The sequence below is a fragment of the Cucurbita maxima genome, unplaced genomic scaffold (genome assembly GCF_002738345.1).
Source record: "Cucurbita maxima cultivar Rimu unplaced genomic scaffold, Cmax_1.0 Cma_Scf00063, whole genome shotgun sequence".
Taxonomy (NCBI): domain Eukaryota; kingdom Viridiplantae; phylum Streptophyta; class Magnoliopsida; order Cucurbitales; family Cucurbitaceae; genus Cucurbita; species Cucurbita maxima.
In genome coordinates, this window is record NW_019272079.1 from 462,899 (window position 1) to 482,748 (window position 19,850).

The 19,850-nt window shown below is 38.3% G+C and overlaps 1 long non-coding RNA gene across 1 annotated transcript; it reads left to right on the forward strand.

The window, feature by feature from the left end:
- Positions 1–10,688, forward strand: LOC111472053. The gene is made up of 3 exons (XR_002715326.1): positions 1–12; positions 10,449–10,453; positions 10,593–10,688. It is a non-coding gene; the product is annotated as an uncharacterized LOC111472053 (long non-coding RNA).
- Positions 10,689–19,850: the final 9,162 nt, after the last annotated feature.

Sequence of the window (19,850 nt, forward strand, 5' to 3'; positions counted from 1 at the left end):
TTAGTGTAATGGGTTTGTCTGGAAATATACGTACCCATATTTTTCCGCCGCGTCGTGCATTTCGTGTCATTGCCCTTTGTCCCGCTTCGATTTGTCTAGATGTGATCCAAGCGGGCTCAAGTGCTTGAATAACGTATCATGGATGTGTTAAGAATAAGAAACAAAATTGGATTGAAAGTAGAAACATAAGTGGATTGAATAGCCTAAAAAATATTAGCAAGACCTTGAGAATAGGTCTTGGTCCTAGAGAATAGGGCTTATGACAGTGTTTAACAATCTCCACCTTGTCATAAGATCTCAAAGTTGATAGCGAATTTGGTTGGTACCACGTCAACACACTACTCCTTCCTTCCGACGTTGATGAGATCCAAACAATGGCAGAACTTTTCACGAGCGATCACCTTTGTCAACATATCAGCAGGGTTATCAGCAGTTCCAATTTTTAGTAAACGAATATCCCCTTTGCTAATAATTTCTCGAATAAAGTGAAAACAGACATCAATGTGTTTTGTACGAGCATGATGGACTTGATTTTTTGACAAGCAAATAGCGCTCTGACTATCACAAAATACATCTATATGTCCGTGCAAAATACCCAAGTCATTGATCAAACCATGCATCCAAATAGCTTCTTTAAAAGCTTCCATTACTGCCATATACTCTGCTTCAGTGGTAGACAATGCAACAGTAGACTGCAATGTTGAACGCCAACAAACAGGTCCACCAGCCATAGTAAATAAATATTCCGTAGTAGATCGTCGCTTATCCAAATCACCAGCATAATCAGAATTCACAAAACCAGCTACACGATTGTCAAGATTAAACATTTCTTGTTTTTGAAACTTAATACCAACATCAATAGTGCCAAGAATGTACCTAAGAATCCATTTTACAGCCTGTCAATGCTCTTTACCAGGATTATGCATATAACGACTCACCATGCTTACTGCGTGTGAAAGATCAGGTCGAGTACACACCATAGCATACATCAACGCACCAACAGCATTTGTATAAGAAATGTTCTCCATATACCTTTTGTCATCGTTGGAACTTGGACACATGGAAGCACTAAGCTTGAAATGGGGAGCAAGTGGAGTACTAACGGGTTTGGTTGAATCATTCAAACTAAATCTTGACAATACCTTGCGTAGATATTGAGACTGAGTCAACCAGACTGACTGTACCTTTTCTTCGATCTCACTCTATCTCCATTCCAAGTATTTTCTTTGCATTGCCTAAGTCTTTCATTTCAAATGTTTTAGAAAGCTCATCTTTGAGATTATCAATCTCCACCTGTCTCTTTGAAGTAATTAACATATCATCAACATATAAGAGCAAGTAAATAAACGATCCATCATCGAGACATTGATAATACACACAATGGTCAAATTGACTATGAGTATACATATGCTCTACCATAAAATGATCAAACCTTTTATACCATTGGCGAGGGGATTGCTTCAGCCCATACAAAGATTTCTTCAATCTGCATACTAAATGTTGTTGTCCAACTACTCGGAAACCAACTGGTTGCGCCATATATATTTCTTCTTCCAAATCTCCATGCAAAAAGACAGTTTTTACATCGAGTTGTGCAAGCTCAAGATTAAATTGAGCAACCAAAGCCAACAATATTCGAATCGAAGAATGTTTTACCACAGGTGAGAAAATTTCATTGTAATCAATACCTTCTTTTTGTGCGTAGCCTTTAGCCACAAGTCGAGCCTTATAACGTATACCAAAAGGGTCTTCCTTTTTTGCAAAAACCCATTTACAACCAATTTCCTTCTTACCTTTTGGAAGCTGTACCAAATCCCAAGTTTGATTTATCTCCAATGATGCTATCTCCTGATTCACAGCCTCTTGCCAGTGTAAGCTATCCGGGCTCTGAATAGCATCTTTGTAACTGTTAGGAACTCCATCAATCAAAGAGAAAGCATATGCTATCGTATCATTAAACCTTGCAGGTTTTCGAATTACCCTTCGTGGTCTATTCTTGGCGATTGACTCAGGTTCCTCCACTTTTTCATTTACAAGGCTTTGCTCCTCAAGACTTTGCTCTTTCTGTTCTAAGACATCAAAGTTATTATTTACCTGATCAATAGGTTCTTCAGTAGGAGCAACCAAATCAGGAGAGAACACCACCTTCTCCACCTGCTTCAATGCCTCGTCATTATTTTCAATTTTCTGCAAAAACATTCCAGACTCATCGAATGTCACATCTCGACTATTAACAATCTTACTTGTTTCTGGACACCATAACCTATAGCCCTTCACACCTTTGTTAAAGCCCATAAACTTGGCTTTTTTTGCTCTAGGATCCAGCTTTGAGTCTGTCACATGATAATAAGCAGGACACCCAAACACATGCAATTTATCATAATCACTAACAGGACTACCTGACCATACCTCAAGCGGAGTTCTCCCACCGTTTCCAGAAACAGGTAAACGATTCACCAAGTGAACTGCATAACTGAGAGCCTCAGCCCAAAATGCTTTACTCAATCCTGCTTGAGACAATATTCATCGAACCTTCTCTGTTAATGTCTGGTTCATTCTCTCAGCAACTCCATTTTGTTGTGGCTTACCAGGAGCAGTGAAGTGTCGAACGATCCCTTCATCTCGGCATACTTTAAGGAATGGATCATAAGTATATTCTCCCCCGTTGTCTGATCTCAGCCTTTTGATTTTCCTGTCCGTCTGATTCTCTACCATTTTCTTCCACTCTAGGAAGATTTGGAGAACCTCGTTTTTGTGCCTCATGGGATACATCCAAACTCTCTTCGAGTAGTCATCAATAAAGGTGACGAACCACCTCTTTCCTCCCAATGAGACATTCTTTGTGAGACCCCATACATCAGTGTGAACATAATCCAAAATGCCCCTTGTTTGGTGTATAGCTATACCAAACTTCACATTTTTTTGTTTACCAAATATACAATGTTGACAGAAATCAATTCTTCCAGTTTTTTGGCCCTTAAGGACTCCTTGGTTCACCAGTGTCTGAAGCGCCTTCTCACCAGCAGGCCCGAGTCGCATGTGCCATAATTTCGATATGTCTTGTTCTTTCGAACTTGCCACAACAGCATGCCCAATTATTGTGGTTCCGTTGAGGTAGTATATGCTACCTCTTCTAGTTCCTGTAATTGCCACCAAAGCTCCACGAGCTACTTTCAAATTCCCTCCTTCCAAAATGATGCGATAACCACTCGCATCCAAAACGCCAAGTGAGATCAAATTTTTCTTCAAGTCAGGGACATACCTCACCTCTTTGAGTTTTCGTATAACCCCATCAAACATCTTGATTTGTACTGAGCCGATTCCCATTATCTTGCAAGTACTATCATTGCCCATATAGACAACTCCACCATTGAACTTTTTGAAGTCCAAAAACATCTCTTTGTTGGGACACATATGATAGGAGCACCGAGAATCAAGAATCCATTCACTGGTTTGGCTGACTGATAGGGAGATTGTCAAGGCATCATTTGTATCAGTGTCGTCATCTCTAACCACATTGGACTTCGACCCCTTCTCTTTTAAGATCGAACAATTCTTTTTCCAATGGCCTTTTTGTCGACAATATGCACAATCATTTTTATCAAGTTTTCTCCAATTGTCAGATCTACCTCTCGACTTTAATCGAGACTCTCCACATTCGTTCTTTTTCCAATTAGAAGTCCTTCCATGAGCAGTGAGAACATTTGAGCTAGAGCTTTGATACGTCTCCTTTTCCTTTTTTCGCATCTCATTGTTTATTAAGGCATTTGAAACATCTTCAAAATCAATATTAGTGATTCCATGTAGTAGGGTCGTTATTAAAAACTCGTAGGTTTCCGGCAAAGAGTTTAATAACAACAACGCCTTGTCCTCGTCATCAATCTTAACATCAAGATTGAGCAAATCAGTGATGATTTTGTTAAAATCATCCAAATGCTCAGCCATTGAGATGCCTTCCTTGTAGTCAAAACGGAAGAGTTTCTTCTTCAAATAGAGTTTATTTTCCACACTCTTCTTCATATATTTCGCTTCAAGCTTGTCCCATAATTTTTTCGCCATGGTAACCTTCATAAATGAATATTTCTGATCCTTGCCAAGACAGGATCGAATAATTCCACAGGATTGTCGATTTAATTTCGTCCATTCTTCTTCTGTCATGTCTTCAGGCATTTCCTCTTGGAGAGACACATCGAGGTCTTGCATGACCAACAAATCGTTAACTTCGCCTCGCCAAACACCAAAATTATTGGTTCCATCAAATTTCTCTACTTCGAGATTGGAACTCCACACTCTCGATCCACGTCGTGATGGTTCTGCCATTTGCAATAATTTATCTGGATGAAACTCAAAAAACACAATTCTTGAAAATTGAATTTCAAGAGAATAAACACGATTGTGAGCACGTCTAATGGTCGATGAGGTCCAAGCTTTCACAATACCCAAAATACCACAATAAGGCTTTAAACATTGTCATAAGCCCTATTCTCTAGGACCAAGACCTATTCTCAAGGTCTTGCTAATATTTTTAGGTTTCTTAGTTTATCTTTAGGTTTAGCAGAAGGCTATATAATGCCATTCTTTCTGCTGTTGAAAAATCAAGTTTTTGAGTGCAATATTGTATGTCTTGAGTGATTTTGGTGTTGTGAGTACATTTGTTCCGCTTTCGGCTCACAACAAGTGGTATCAGAGCCTTATTGTGGTATTTTGGGGTATTGTGAAAGCTTGGGCCTCATCGACCATTAGACGTGCTCACAATCGTGTTTATTCTCTTGAAATTCAATTTTCAAGAATTGTGTTTTTGAGTTTCATCCAGATTAATTATTGCAAATGGCAGAACCATCACGACATGGATCGAGAGTGTGGAGTTCTAATCTCGAAGTAGAGAAATTTGATGGAACCAATAATTTTGGTGTTTGGCGAGGCGAAGTTAGCGATTTGCTGGTCATGCAAGACCTCGATGTTTCTCTCCAAGAGGAAATGCCTGAAGACATGACAGAAGCAGAATGAACGAAATTAAATCGACAATCTTGTGGAATTATTCGATCCTGTCTTGGCAAGGATCAGAAATATCCATTTATGAAGGTTACCATGGCCAAAGAATTATGGGACAAGCTTGAAGCGAAATATATGAAGAAGAGTGTGGAAAATAAACTCTATTTGAAGAAGAAACTCTTCCGTTTTGACTACAAGGAAGGCATCTCAATGACTGAGCATTTGGATGATTTTAACAAAATCATCACTGATTTGCTCAATCTTGATGTTAAGATTGATGACGAGGACAAGGCGTTGTTGTTATTAAACTCTTTGCCGGAATCATACGAGTTTTTAGTAACGACCCTACTACATGGAATCACTAATATTGTTTTTGAAGATGTTTCAAATGCCTTAATAAACAATGAGATGCGAAAAAAGGAAAAGAAGACGTATCAAAGCTCTAGCTCAAATGTTCTCACTGCTCATGGAAGGACTTCTAATTGGAAAAAGAACGAATGTGGAGAGTCTCGATTAAAGTCGAGAGGTAGATCTGACAATTGGAGAAAACTTGATAAAAATGAGTGTGCATATTGTCGACAGAAAGACCATTGGAAAAAGGATTGTTCGATCTTAAAAGAGAAGGGGTCGAAGTCCAATGTGGTTAGAGATGACGACACTGATACAAATGATGCCTTGACAATCTCACTATCAGTCAGCCAAACCAGTGAATGGATTCTTGATTCTGGGTGCTCCTATCATATGTGTCCCAACAAAGAGATGTTTTTGGACTTCAAAAAGTTCAATGGTAGAGTTGTCTATATGGGCAATGATAGTACTTGCAAGATAATGGGAATCGACTCAGTACAAATCAAGATGTTTGATGGGGTTATACGAAAACTCAAAGAGGTGAGGTATGTCCCTGACTTGAAGAAAAATTTGATCTCACTTGGCGTTTTGGATGCGAGTGGTTATCGCATCATTTTGGAAGGAGGGAATTTGAAAGTAGCTCGTGGAGCTTTGGTGGCAATTACAGGAACTAGAAGAGGTAGCATATACTACCTCAACGGAACCACAATAATTGGGCATGCTGCTGTGGCAAGTTCGAAAGAACAAGACATATCGAAATTATGACACATGCGACTCGGGCATGCTGGTGAGAAGGCGCTTCAGACACTGGTGAACCAAGGAGTCCTTAAGGGCCAAAAAACTGGAAGAATTGATTTCTGTCAACATTGTATATTTGGTAAACAAAAAAATGTGAAGTTTGGTATAGCTATACACCAAACAAGGGGCATTTTGGATTATGTTCACACTGATGTATGGGGTCCCACAAAGAATGTCTCATTGGGAGGAAAGAGGTGGTTCGTCACCTTTATTGATGACTACTCGAAGAGAGTTTGGATGTATCCCATGAGGCACAAAAACGAGGTTCTCCAAATCTTCCTAGAGTGGAAGAAAATGGTAGAGAATCAGACGGACAGGAAAATCAAAAGGCTGAGATCAGACAACGGGGGAGAATATACTTATGATCCATTCCTTAAAGTATGCCGAGATGAAGGGATCGTTCGACACTTCACTGTTCCTGGTAAGCCACAACAAAATGGAGTTGCTGAGAGAATGAACCAGACATTAACAGAGAAGGTTCGATGAATATTGTCTCAAGCAGGATTGAGTAAGGCATTTTGGGCTGAGGCTCTCAGTTATGCAGTTCACTTGGTGAATCGTTTACCTGTTTCTGGAAACGGTGGGAGAACTCCGCTTGAGGTATGGTCAGGTAGTCCTGTTAGTGATTATGATAAATTGCATGTGTTTGGGTGTCCTGCTTATTATCATGTGACAGACTCAAAGCTGGATCCTAGAGCAAAAAAAGCCAAGTTTATGGGCTTTAACAAAGGTGTGAAGGGCTATAGGTTATGGTGTCCAGAAACAAGTAAGATTGTTAATAGTCGAGATGTGACATTCGATGAGTCTGGAATGTTTTTGCAGAAAATTGAAAATAATGACGAGGCATTGAAGCAGGTGGAGAAGGTGGTGTTCTCTCCTGATTTGGTTGCTCCTACTGAAGAACCTATTGATCAGGTAAATAATAACTTTGATGTCTTAGAATAGAAAGAGCAAAGTCTTGAGGAGCAAAGCCTTGTAAATGAAAAAGTGGAGGAACCTGAGTCAATCGCCAAGAATAGAGCACGAAGGGTAATTCGAAAACCTGCAAGGTTTAATGATACGATAGCATATGCTTTCTCTTTGATTGATGGAGTTCCTAACAGTTACAAAGATGCTATTCAGAGCCCGGATAGCTTACACTGGCAAGAGGCTGTGAATCAGGAGATAGCATCATTGGAGATAAATCAAACTTGGGATTTGGTACAGCTTCCAAAAGGTAAGAAGGAAATTGGTTGTAAATGGGTTTTTGCAAAAAAGGAAGACCCTTTTGGTATACGTTATAAGGCTCGACTTGTGGCTAAAGGCTACGCACAAAAAGAAGGTATTGATTACAATGAAATTTTCTCACCTGTGGTAAAACATTCTTCGATTCGAATATTGTTGGCTTTGGTTGCTCAATTTAATCTTGAGCTTGCACAACTCGATGTAAAAACTGCCTTTTTGCATGGAGATTTGGAAGAAGAAATATATATGGCGCAACCAGTTGGTTTCCGAGTAGTTGGACAACAACATTTAGTATGCAGATTGAAGAAATCTTTGTATGGGCTGAAGCAATCCCCTCGCCAATGGTATAAAAGGTTTGATCATTTCATGGTAGAGCATATGTATACTCATAGTCAATTTGACCATTGTGTGTATTATCGATGTCTCGATGATGGATCGTTTATTTACTTGCTCTTATATGTTGATGATATGTTAATTGCTTCAAAGAGACAGGTGGAGATTGATAATCTCAAAGATGAGCTTTCTAGGCAATGCAAAGAAAATACTTGGAATGGAGATAGAGTGAGATCGAAGAAAAGGTACAGTCAGTCTGGTTGACTCAGTCTCAATATCTACGCAAGGTATTGTCAAGATTTAGTTTGAATGATTCAACCAAACCCGTTAGTACTCCACTTGCTCCCCATTTCAAGCTTAGTGCTTCCATGTGTCCAAGTTCTAACGATGACAAAAGGTATATGGAGAACATTCCTTATACAAATGCTGTTGGTGCGTTGATGTATGCTATGGTGTGTACTCGACCTGATCTTTCACACGCAGTAAGCATGGTGAGTCGTTATATGCATAATCCTGGTAAAGAGCATTGGCAGGCTGTAAAATGGATTCTTAGGTACATTCTTGGCACTATTGATGTTGGTATTAAGTTTCAAAAACAAGAAATGTTTAATCTTGACAATCGTGTAGCTGGTTTTGTGGATTCTGATTATGCTGGTGATTTGGATAAGCGACGATCTACTACGGGATATTTATTTACTTTGGCTGGTGGACCTGTTTGTTGGCGTTCAACATTGCAGTCTACTGTTGCATTGTCTACCACTGAAGCAAAGTATATGGCAGTAACGGAAGCTTTTAAAGAAGCTATTTGGATGCATGGTTTGATCATTGACTTGGGTATTTTGCACGGACATATAGATGTATTTTGTGATAGTCAGAGCACTATTTGCTTGTCAAAAAATCAAGTCCATCATGCTCGTACAAAACACATTGATGTCCGTTTTCACTTTATTCGAGAAATTATTAGCAAAGGGGATATTCGTTTACTAAAAATTGGAACTGCTGATAACCCTGCTGATATGTTGACAAAGGTGATCGCTCGTGAAAAGTTCTGCCATTGTTTGGATCTCATCAACGTCGGAAGGAAGGAGTAGTGTGTTGACGTGGTACCAACCAAATTCGCTATCAACTTGGAGATCTTATGACAAGGTGGAGATTGTTAAACATTGTCATAAGCCCTATTCTCTAGGACCAAGACCTATTCTCAAGGTCTTGCTAATATTTTTAGGGTCTTGCTAATATTTTTAGGTTTGTTAGTTTATCTTTAGGTTTAGCAGAATATATAATGTCATTCTTTCTGCTATTGAAAAATCAAGTTTTTGAGTGCAATATTGTATGTCTTGAGTGATTTTGGTGTTGTTAGTACATTTGTTCCGCTTTCGGCTCACAACATTGTGCCATGTGTTGGATGATGAAAGTCCCACATCTGCTAATTTAGAGAATGATCATGGGTTTATAAGTGAGGAATACTAACTCCATTGGTATGAGGCCTTTTGGGAAGCCCAAAGCAAAGCCATGAGAGCTTATGCTCAAAGTGGACAATATCATACCATTGTGGAGAGTCGTGTTCGTCTAACATGATACCAGAGCCATGCCCTAAACTTAGCCGTGCCAATAGATTGGCAAATCCTCGAATGTTGAACAAAGGTCTCCAAAAAGAAAAAAGGAGTCAAGCCTCCTTGAAGGTACGAAGGCAGTAAAAAATGACTAAGACTCCAAAGGAGTCAAGCCTCGATTAAGGGGAGGCGTGCTTTGTTCGAGGGGAGGTGTTGGATGATGAAAGTCCACATCGGTTAATTTAGGGAATGGTCATGGGTTTATAATCTAAGAATACACTCTCCATTGGTATGAGGCCTTTTGGGAAGCCCAAAGCAAAGCCATGAGAGCTTATGCTCAAAGTGGACAATATCATACCATTGTGGAGAGTCGTGTTCGTCTAACATGATACCAGAGCCATGCCCTAAACTTAGCCGTGCCAATAGATTGGCAAATCCTCGAATGTTGAACAAAGGTCTCCAAAAAGAAAAAAGGAGTCAAGCCTCCTTGAAGGTACGAAGGCAGTAAAAAATGACTAAGACTCCATAGGAGTCAAGCCTCGATTAAGGGGAGGGGAGACGTGCTTTGTTCAAGGGGAAGTCCCACATCGACTAATTTAGGGAATGATCATGGGTTTATAAGTGAGGTTTATAAGTGAGGAATACTAACTCCTTTGTTCAAGGGGAAGTCCCACATCGACTAATTTAGGGAATGATCATGGGTTTATAAGTGAGGTTTATAAGTGAGGAATACTAACTCCATTGATTTGAGGCCTTTTGGGAAGCCCAAAGCAAATCCATGAGAGCTTATAACAATATCATTTTCATCTTTCCATTAGAATTGGTACTTTAGTGGTTAATTTTTTAGACTAAAGTACTACCAATATTTATGGTTGACTAGATGATTGAATAATCTACCTCATTTATGTTTCTATTGTAATAAGTCAAGTTTTTAATGATAGAATAGAGTCCATAAATTAAAATAAAAAATTAAACATGAGAAAAAAAAATAGAAAAATCATTCCATTTATGAAAAAATATATAGAAATAATGAATTTGTCTAAGAAAACAGTGATTCAGTTTGGCTAAAAAAACCCTCCATGCCCAGTAATGCTAATCTCATTCTTTTAAGAAAACAGTGATTCAGTTTGGCTAAAAAAACCCTCCATGCCCAGTAATGCTAATCTCATTCTTTTGTGCTACTTCCAATTGGTGCCATAGTTGGGGTTTGAGCATGCCCAGTAATGCTAATCTCATTCTTTTGTGCTACTTCCAATTGGTGCCATAGTTGGGGTTTGAGCAATGCTTCCAACTCCTGAACCCTCTGAGATTAGAGTAATGCTTCCAACCGATGCACCCCTAGAGGTTAGAGCAATGCTTCCAACTGATGCACGCTCCGGGGTTAGAGCAATGCTTCCAACTGATGCACCCTCCGGGGTTAGAGCAATGCTTCCAACTGGTGCAACTGTTGGGGTTTGTGTTTCATGTGATCCAAGAGCACGAAATGAAAATTGATGACCGAGATTCACAACACCGGTGACATCGCCAAAAGTGGCATCCACTTTCGCACAACAATGCCAAGCAATTACTAAAAAAAAGGGTGTGAAAGAGCTTGAAACCTTTATCCATGGCCATTGTGGAGTGTCTTCAAGTGGTAAGATTGGTAAGACTACAACTTTTCATGTTTGAATTTTACTCCATTGAGATGATCAAAGAAATCAAAGAAATCAAATGTAAACTATATATATATATATATTTGTGCTATAGCAACAACTTAGAGATCAAATGGGGAAGAAATTGGTAATCAAAAAGTTCAAAAATTTCTCAATAGTTATCAAGAAAGTTTGAGCGTATGGTTGTTGCAAGTGATGAATACGAACACTTATCTACACTCATAGCATGATGAATTAGCTTAGATTAAATCAACGTGATGTTACTCCTTGCTCTAATACCATGTTAAGAATGAAAAACAGAAGTGAGATAAAAAATCCAAAAGTCGAATTGAAAGTCTAATTTCCATTAATGTTCACAGAGATACAAACTACAAATTAAATCATAAAAATAATTTGAAAAATAAGATAGAATATATCAAATATATTATTAACCGAATCCGAAAAATAAGAAAGCTCTATAAAATATATTCCAATACTCTCTCTCTACTTGTCTTTACGTATAAACGTGTAACCTCTTATAAATGTCCATAGTACATCGAGCATCTTGAATGTTCGTGTACTTAGATCTCCACCACAATATTTGTGGCTCCAAAGTATTGTTCGAGGATGAAGATAAAGTTCTCTAGATCCTAGGAATCTCTAATCCCACAAAAGGGCTTGGGCTTGGGCTATGAGACCTTTATCTTATTAAATTGTACTACACCCCTATTTGGGGTTTGGTTCCCCACCGCTCTTATGGTGAGGCCTAATCTAGCGTGTAGATCCGCCACTTTAGCTCTGACCATTCCAAGGGTTGCTCTCAAATCCTCCGACATTTCTGAGACCATCTGAATGGTTGCTTTTTGGGCATTGTCTAATCCCTCGACGTGTTCTTCCATTCGGACAAATAACCCATCTAGCTATCTCTACGCTCGAAGCCACCAGAAGTTATGACCTTGTCGTCTATGGCCTCAACCCTAAACATTAATTCGCAGACAGACATTGCCTCAAGGTGGCTTGCCATCTTGTCGATCCTGTCGGCTTTAGCAATAATCTCGTTCATGCGAGATTTCAAAAGCTTCATTCTATCAGGCGCTTCATTCATTCAGAGTAACTATTTTTTGATTTCAGTCAGTCGGTAAGTATAAGACTTGCCCAGTTGTTTTAAATCGAAGATGCTAGTGTACTACTTTCCAAGTATCTGACTCGGCTCTGATACCACTTATCACAATCTCACTCTTGCGGTAGCAAGATAGTAATTGTACGACACTTGTTCTAACCCTACAAACAAGTCAGCCATGTGAAATTCGAACTTTTCGAACAATATCAGTATATGCTCGAGCCTTGGATCACGTTTGAGAGAAATATTTTGGAATACGTGAGCAAAGAAATACATTGAAAGCAATTGTAAAGAAAGAAATCTTATAAGCTAAAAGCAACTAGGCAACTACGACGACTTTGATAGTATATAATCTGGGTATGAAGAATTGAGTACTAGTCACATCCTTCTATAGTACATTTTGGGGAACTTTAGCCCTGGTAGGTGTAGACATGATTTTGGTGACCGGTCATACACCCCCGTATTGACACAACAAAAAATAGTAAAGGTCTATCTAAGATGAAAGCATGTAAAAGAGGTTTGGAACGAACATGCGATCATAGACAACACGTTCTGGACAAGCATGACCGGGACATCTGACATGCAGTCATAGAAACACGTCTTGGACAAGCATGGTCTTTTTTACTTGTGTTCTCTTATAAGATTAAATAATTTTTACATTCTCAATTTGCATAAATACAAGTTTTTTTTTTAATGTTTTTATTAGCGTAAGTAAAATTATAATTATATTCCTTGTACTTTTAAGAATTGTATTAATTTTGTTACTATATTAATTAATGAGTCGATTATATTCGCGTTTCCCATCTTCCTTCTACTCTTATCGTAGCTCTATTCTTTTTAACTTATTTTCCCGACACGCTTATTTCTTTTTATGGATTTTGATTTTTCTTGTTCTTTTTGTTGTTTTTTTATTCCGAGTTAACGTATTTCGTGTTAAAAGATTATCGCTACTTCAATAGAGTCAAGTACAATCATTACGAAAGTTCAAATATCAAAAAGTCCAATCATTCTCGAAAATCTCGATGGGATTAGGTTTGCAGCGAGTTGAGCTTTAAGTGTAATTTGCAGGTTTTCATCCTCGTTAGTGCACTTCGAAGGCTCGATGCAATCGTTTTCTTGAAATATTCTTTCAGTGTGTCATCACCCCTTTAAATTGTAGCTACTACTCGAAATGACATTATGTCATAGAAAGTTCGATTTTTAGTGGAAACCAACGTAATTATTTAACCTACGAGTCCTCGAAATCTTGAAAGTAAAGAACTTTAGATGGTTTAAAATGTGTTTTAGTTTTCTTTCATACGAACCTAACAAATCAATATTTTAAACTAATATGAAATGTCTTTGAATTATTGTCCTAAGTTTTTGATTGGAACGAACATTTGGTATTGATTTTAAACTGTTAAGGATATTTAGTAATAAATTATAGTTTACCATATATATTACATTTGATATTTTATTATAAAGCAAATATCTAATATTTGCCTTATTATCATAAGTATCTTTCCATTTATTGTTATTTCTATTTATTACTATTTCCATATCCTTGTAATTTATTTGATTATAAATAAGACAACTTTCACACCATCTAGGTGTGGTGGATTAATCAAACATTCACATGGTATCAGAGCCCTTTCAGTTTAACAACCCTGATCCTTTCTTTTCAATGACTTTTGAATCCTCTAATCTTCTTCTCCACCACCCCTGCTGGTTTTGACGCCGCAGGGGTAGTCTTCATGGCTGCTGTAGTCGGAGCCGATTGATTACTCTTCGGCTCCACCCTATTGACCTCCAAATCACCTTTCGTCATACTCTGTACATACAACCTCACCTTTTCCAACCAAATCGGTTTTTCCTTTGGCCAATATAGTCTCTCTCATTTTCTTCCCAATCAACCTTCATCCTTCACATAAACCCTAACCTAAACCTATCAACCTTTTGCAGACATTTACCTTCGGAATCTGGGTGCCGCACTGGCCTATTCGCCAACCAAGTTGTTGCCGCCCTTCCTGCCAAAATTGGCTTCTTCGCCCGATGAGGCGACTCTTCCGACTGCCCTTCTCGCCAAAATTGGCTCCTTCGCCCAATGTGGCGACTCTTCCGGCTTCAACATTGTCTTTGTCCCTTGCTCTAGGTTTCCCCTTCTACTTCTTAGGGTTAGAAATATTCTCACCAGAGCCAAGGCAGCATCGTCGCTAAGCGACAATCCCTCTTCATAGGTTAGACATATTCTCGCCGAAGCCAAGGCAACATCGCCGCTGAGCGGCGATCCCTCTGCAATTTTTGATGGCCAAGAACCGGGTTTTTAGCATCTTCATGAAAAGTGTTTCTCAACCTCTTTGAATTTTTCAGATTCAAGCTTCACGTTCGTTTAAATCCGACGCTTAGCTTGCGGTGGGGTGTTAAGAATATTTAGTAATAAATTATAGTTTACCATATATATTATATTTGATATTTTATTATAAGGCAGATATCTAATATTTGCCTTATTATCATAGGTATCTTTCCATTTGCCTTATTAATTATCATAGGTATCTTTCCATTTATTGTTATTTCTATTTATTACTATTTCCATATCCTTGCAAATATTTGAATGTTTGATTAATCCACCACACCTAAATCGTGTGAAAGTTGTCTTATTTATAATCAAATAAATTACAAGGATATGAAATAGTAATAAATGGAAATAACAATAAATAGAAAGATACCTATGATAATAAGACAAATATCAAATATAATATATATGGTAAACTATAATTTATTACTAAATATCCTTAACATAAACTAATATGAAATGTCTTTGAATTATTGTCCTAAGTTTTTGGTTGGAACGAACATTTGGTTAAGTCTAAATGCTTAAGATAATGGAGGATATTACTCACTTGCTAGGATAAAAATGTCATCAGATCCTATAAGTAGGTTGCTGTATGTCATCCGACCCTATATATATATAGTGAGGAAAGACCACCAAATTTAGAAAGACTTATATTTTTGTGGGTTTCAGAGTATTTCAAGTATAGAATGTTTGAGACTTCATTTCTAATTTCTCAAACTATAAATTTGGTCTATGAAATTGAATCTAATTTGATTTTATTTTTTATCATTTCATTAATTTTGCCATTAATTCACCATCAAGAAGAGAAATCAAAGAAATCAAAGAAATCAAATGTAAAAAATTAAAATTAAATAATCATATTCGTGCTATAGCAACCACTTAAGATCAAATGGGGAAGAAATTGGTATCAAAAAGTTTTAAAATTTTCTCATTAGTATATCAAGAAAGTTTGAGCGTATGTTGTTGCACGTGATGGATACAAACGCCAATCTACACTTATAGCATGATGAATTGTTTCAATCCCATAAGCTTAGATTAAATCAATATGATGTTGCTCTCATAAAGTATTCTACCTGGTTTAACAACAGCTACCCAATATTCGGGGGATCCTTTCCCTGAACCCATACGTGTTTTTGTGGGTTTTAGTGTAATGGGTTTGTCTGGAAATACACGTACCCATATTTTTCCGCCGCGTCGTGCATTTCGTGTCATTGCCCTTCGTCTCGCTTCGATTTGTCTAGATGTGATCCAAGCGGGTTCAAGTGCTTGACTAGCGTATCATGGATGTGTTAAGAATAAGAAACAGAATTGGATTGAAAGTAGAAACATAAGTGGATTGAATAGCCTAAAAATATTAGCAAGACCTTGAGAATAGGTCTTGATCCTAGAGAATAGGGCTTATGACAGTGTTTAACAATCTCCACCTTGTCATAAGATCTCCAAGTTGATAGTGAATTTTGTTGCTACCACGTCAACACACTACTCCTTCCTTCCGACGTTGATGAGATCCAAACAATGGCAGAACTTTTCACGAGCGATCACCTTTGTCAACATATCAGCAGGGTTATCAGCAGTTCCAATTTTTAGTAAACGAATATCCCCTTTGCTAATAATTTCTCGAATAAAGTGAAAACGGACATCAATGTGTTTTGTACGAGCATGATGGACTTGATTTTTTGACAAGCAAATAGCGCTCTGGCTATCACAAAATACATCTATATGTTCCTGCAAAATACCCAAGTCATTGATCAAACCATGCATCCAAATAGCTTCTTTAAAAGCTTCCGTTACTGCCATATACTCTGCTTCAGTGGTAGACAATGCAACAGTAGACTGCAATGTTGAACGCCAACAAACAGGTCCACCAGCCATAGTAAATAAATATCCCGTAGTAGATCGTCGCTTATCCAAATCACCAGCATAATCAGAATCCACAAAACCAGCTACACGATTGTCAAGATTAAACATTTCTTGTTTTTGAAACTTAATACCAACATCAATAGTGCCAAGAATGTACCTAAGAATCCATTTTACAGCCTGCCAATGCTCTTTACCAGGATTATGCATATAACGACTCACCATGCTTACTGCGTGTGAAAGATCAGGTCGAGTACACACCATAGCATACATAACTTGGACACATGGAAGCACTAAGCTTGAAATGGGGAGCAAGTGGAGTACTAACGGGTTTGGTTGAATCATTCAAACTAAATCTTGACAATACCTTGCGTAGATATTGAGACTGAGTCAACCAGACTGACTGTACCTTTTTTTCGATCTCGCTCTATCTCCATTCCAAGTATTTTCTTTGCATTGCCTAAGTCTTTCATTTCAAATGTTTTAGAAAGCTCATCTTTGAGATTATCAATCCCCACCTGTCTCTTTGAAGCAATTAACATATCATCAACATATAAGAGCAAGTAAATAAACGATCCATCATCGAGACATCGATAATACACACAATGGTCAAATTGACTATGAGTATACATATGCTCTACCATGAAATGATCAAACCTTTTATACCATTGGCGAGGGGATTCTTCAGCCCATACAAAGATTTCTTCAATCTGCATACTAAATGTTGCTGTCCAACTACTCGGAAACCAACTGGTTGCGCCATATATATTTCTTCTTCCAAATCTCCATGCAAAAAGGAAGTTTTTACATCGAGTTGTGCAAGCTCAAGATTAAATTGAGCAACCAAAACCAACAATATTTGAATCGAAGAATGTTTTACCACAGGTGAGAAAATTTCATTGTAATCAATACCTTCTTTTTGTGCGTAGCCTTTAGCCACAAGTCGAGCCTTATAACGTATACCAAAAGGGTCTTCCTTTTTTGCAAAAACCCATTTACAACCAATTTTCTTCTTACCTTTTGGAAGCTGTACCAAATCCCAAGTTTGATTTATCTCCAATGATGCTATCTCCTGATTCACAGCCTCTTGCCAGTGTAAGCTATCCGGGCTCTGAATAGCATCTTTGTAACTGTTAGGAACTCCATCAATCAAAGAGAAAGCATATGCTATCGTATCATTAAACCTTTCTGGTTTTCGAATTACCCTTCGTGGTCTATTCTTGGCGATTGACTCAGGTTCCTCCACTCTTTCATTTACAAGGCTTTGCTCCTCAAGACTTTGCTCTTTCTGTTCTAAGACATCAAAGTTATTATTTACCTGATCAATAGGTTCTTCAGTAGGAGCAACCACATCAGCAGAGAACACCACCTTCTCCACCAGATTCAATGCCTCGTCATTATTTTCAATTTTCTGCAAAAACATTCCAGACTCATCGAATGTCACATCTCGACTATTAACAATCTTACTTGTTTCTGGACACCATAACCTATAGCCCTTCACACCTTTGTTAAAGCCCATAAACTTAGCTTTTTTTGCTCTAGGATTCAGCTTTGAGTCTGTCACATGATAATAAGCAGGACACCCAAACACATGCAATTTATCATAATCACTAACAGGACTACCTGACCATACCTCAAGCGGAGTTCTCCCACCGTTTCCAGAAACAGGTAAACGATTCACCAAGTGAACTGCATAACTGAGAGCTTCAGCCCAAAATGCTTTACTCAATCCTGCTTGAGACAATATGCATCGAACCTTCTCTGTTAATGTCTGGTTCATTCTCTCAGCAACTCCATTTTGTTGTGGCTTACCAGGAACAGTGAAGTGTCGAACGATCCCTTCATCTCGGCATACTTTAAGGAATGGATCATAAGTATATTCTCCCCCGTTGTCTGATCTCAGCCTTTTGATTTTCCTGTCCGTCTGATTCTCTACCATTTTCTTCCACTCTAGGAAGATTTGGAGAACCTCGTTTTTGTGCCTCATGGGATACATCCAAACTCTCTTCGAGTAGTCATCAATAAAGGTGACGAACCACCTCTTTCCTCCCAATTAGACATTCTTTGTGGGACCCCATACATCAGTGTGAACATAATCCAAAATGCCCATTGTTTGGTGTATAGCTGTACCAAACTTCACATTTTTTTGTTTACCAAATATACAATGTTCACAGAAATCAATTCTTCCAGTTGTGGTGCCCTTAAGGACTCCTTGGTTCACCAGTGTCTGAAGCGCCTTCTCACCAGCATGCCCGAGTCGCATGCGCCATAATTTCGATATGTCTTGTTCTTTCGAACTTGCCACAACAGAATGCCCAATTATTGTGGTTCCATTGAGGTAGTATATGCTACCTCTTCTAGTTCCTGTAATTGCCACCAAAGCTCCACGAGCTACTTTCAAATTCCCTCCTTCCAAAATGATGCGATAACCACTCGCATCCAAAACGCCAAGTGAGATCAAATTTTTCTTCAAGTCAGGGACATACCTCACCTCTTTGAGTTTTCGTATAACCCCATCAAACATCTTGATTTGTACTGAGCCGATTCCCATTATCTTGCAAGTACTATCATTGCCCATATAGACAACTCCACCATTGAACTTTTTGAAGTCCAAAAACATCTCTTTGTTGGGACACATATGATAGAAGCACCCAGAATCAAGAATCCATTCACTGGTTTGGCTGACTGATAGGGAGATTGTCAAGGCATCATTTGTATCAGTGTCGTCATCTCTAACCACATTGGACTTCGACCCCTTCTCTTTTAAGATCGAACAATCTTTTTTCCAATGGCCTTTCTGTCGACAATATGCACACTCATTTTTATCAAGTTTTCTCCAATTGTCAGATCTACCTCTCGACTTTAATCGAGACTCTCCACATTCGTTCTTTTTCCAATTAGAAGTCCTTTCATGAGCAGTGAGAACATTTGAGCTAGAGCTTTGATACGTCTCCTTTTCCTTTTTTCGCATCTCATTGTTTATTAAGGCATTTGAAACATCTTCAAAATCAATATTAGTGATTCCATGTAGTAGGGTCGTTACTAAAAACTCGTAGGTTTCCGACAAAGAGTTTAATAACAACAACGCCTTGTCCTCGTCATCAATCTTAACATCAAGATTGAGCAAATCAGTGATGATTTTGTTAAAATCATCCAAATGCTCAGCCATTGAGATGTCTTCCTTGTAGTCAAAACGGAAGAGTTTCTTCTTCAAATAGAGTTTATTTTCCACACTCTTCTTCATATATTTCGCTTCAAGCTTGTCCCATAATTTTTTCGCCATGGTAACCTTCATAAATGGATATTTCTGATCCTTGCCAAGACAGGATCGAATAATTCCATATGATTGTCGATTTAATTTCGTCCATTCTTCTTCTGTCATGTCTTCAGGCATTTCCTCTTGGAGAGACACATCGAGGTCTTGCATGACCAGCAAATCGCTAACTTCGCCTCGCCAAACACCAAAATTATTGGTTCCATCAAATTTCTCTACTTCGAGATTGGAACTCCACACTCTCGATCCACGTCGTGATGGTTCTGCCATTTGCAATAATTTATTCTGATGAAACTCAAAAAACACAATTCTTGAAAATTGAATTTCAAGAGAATAAACACGATCGTGAGCACGTCTAATGGTCGATGAGGTCCAAGCTTTCACAATA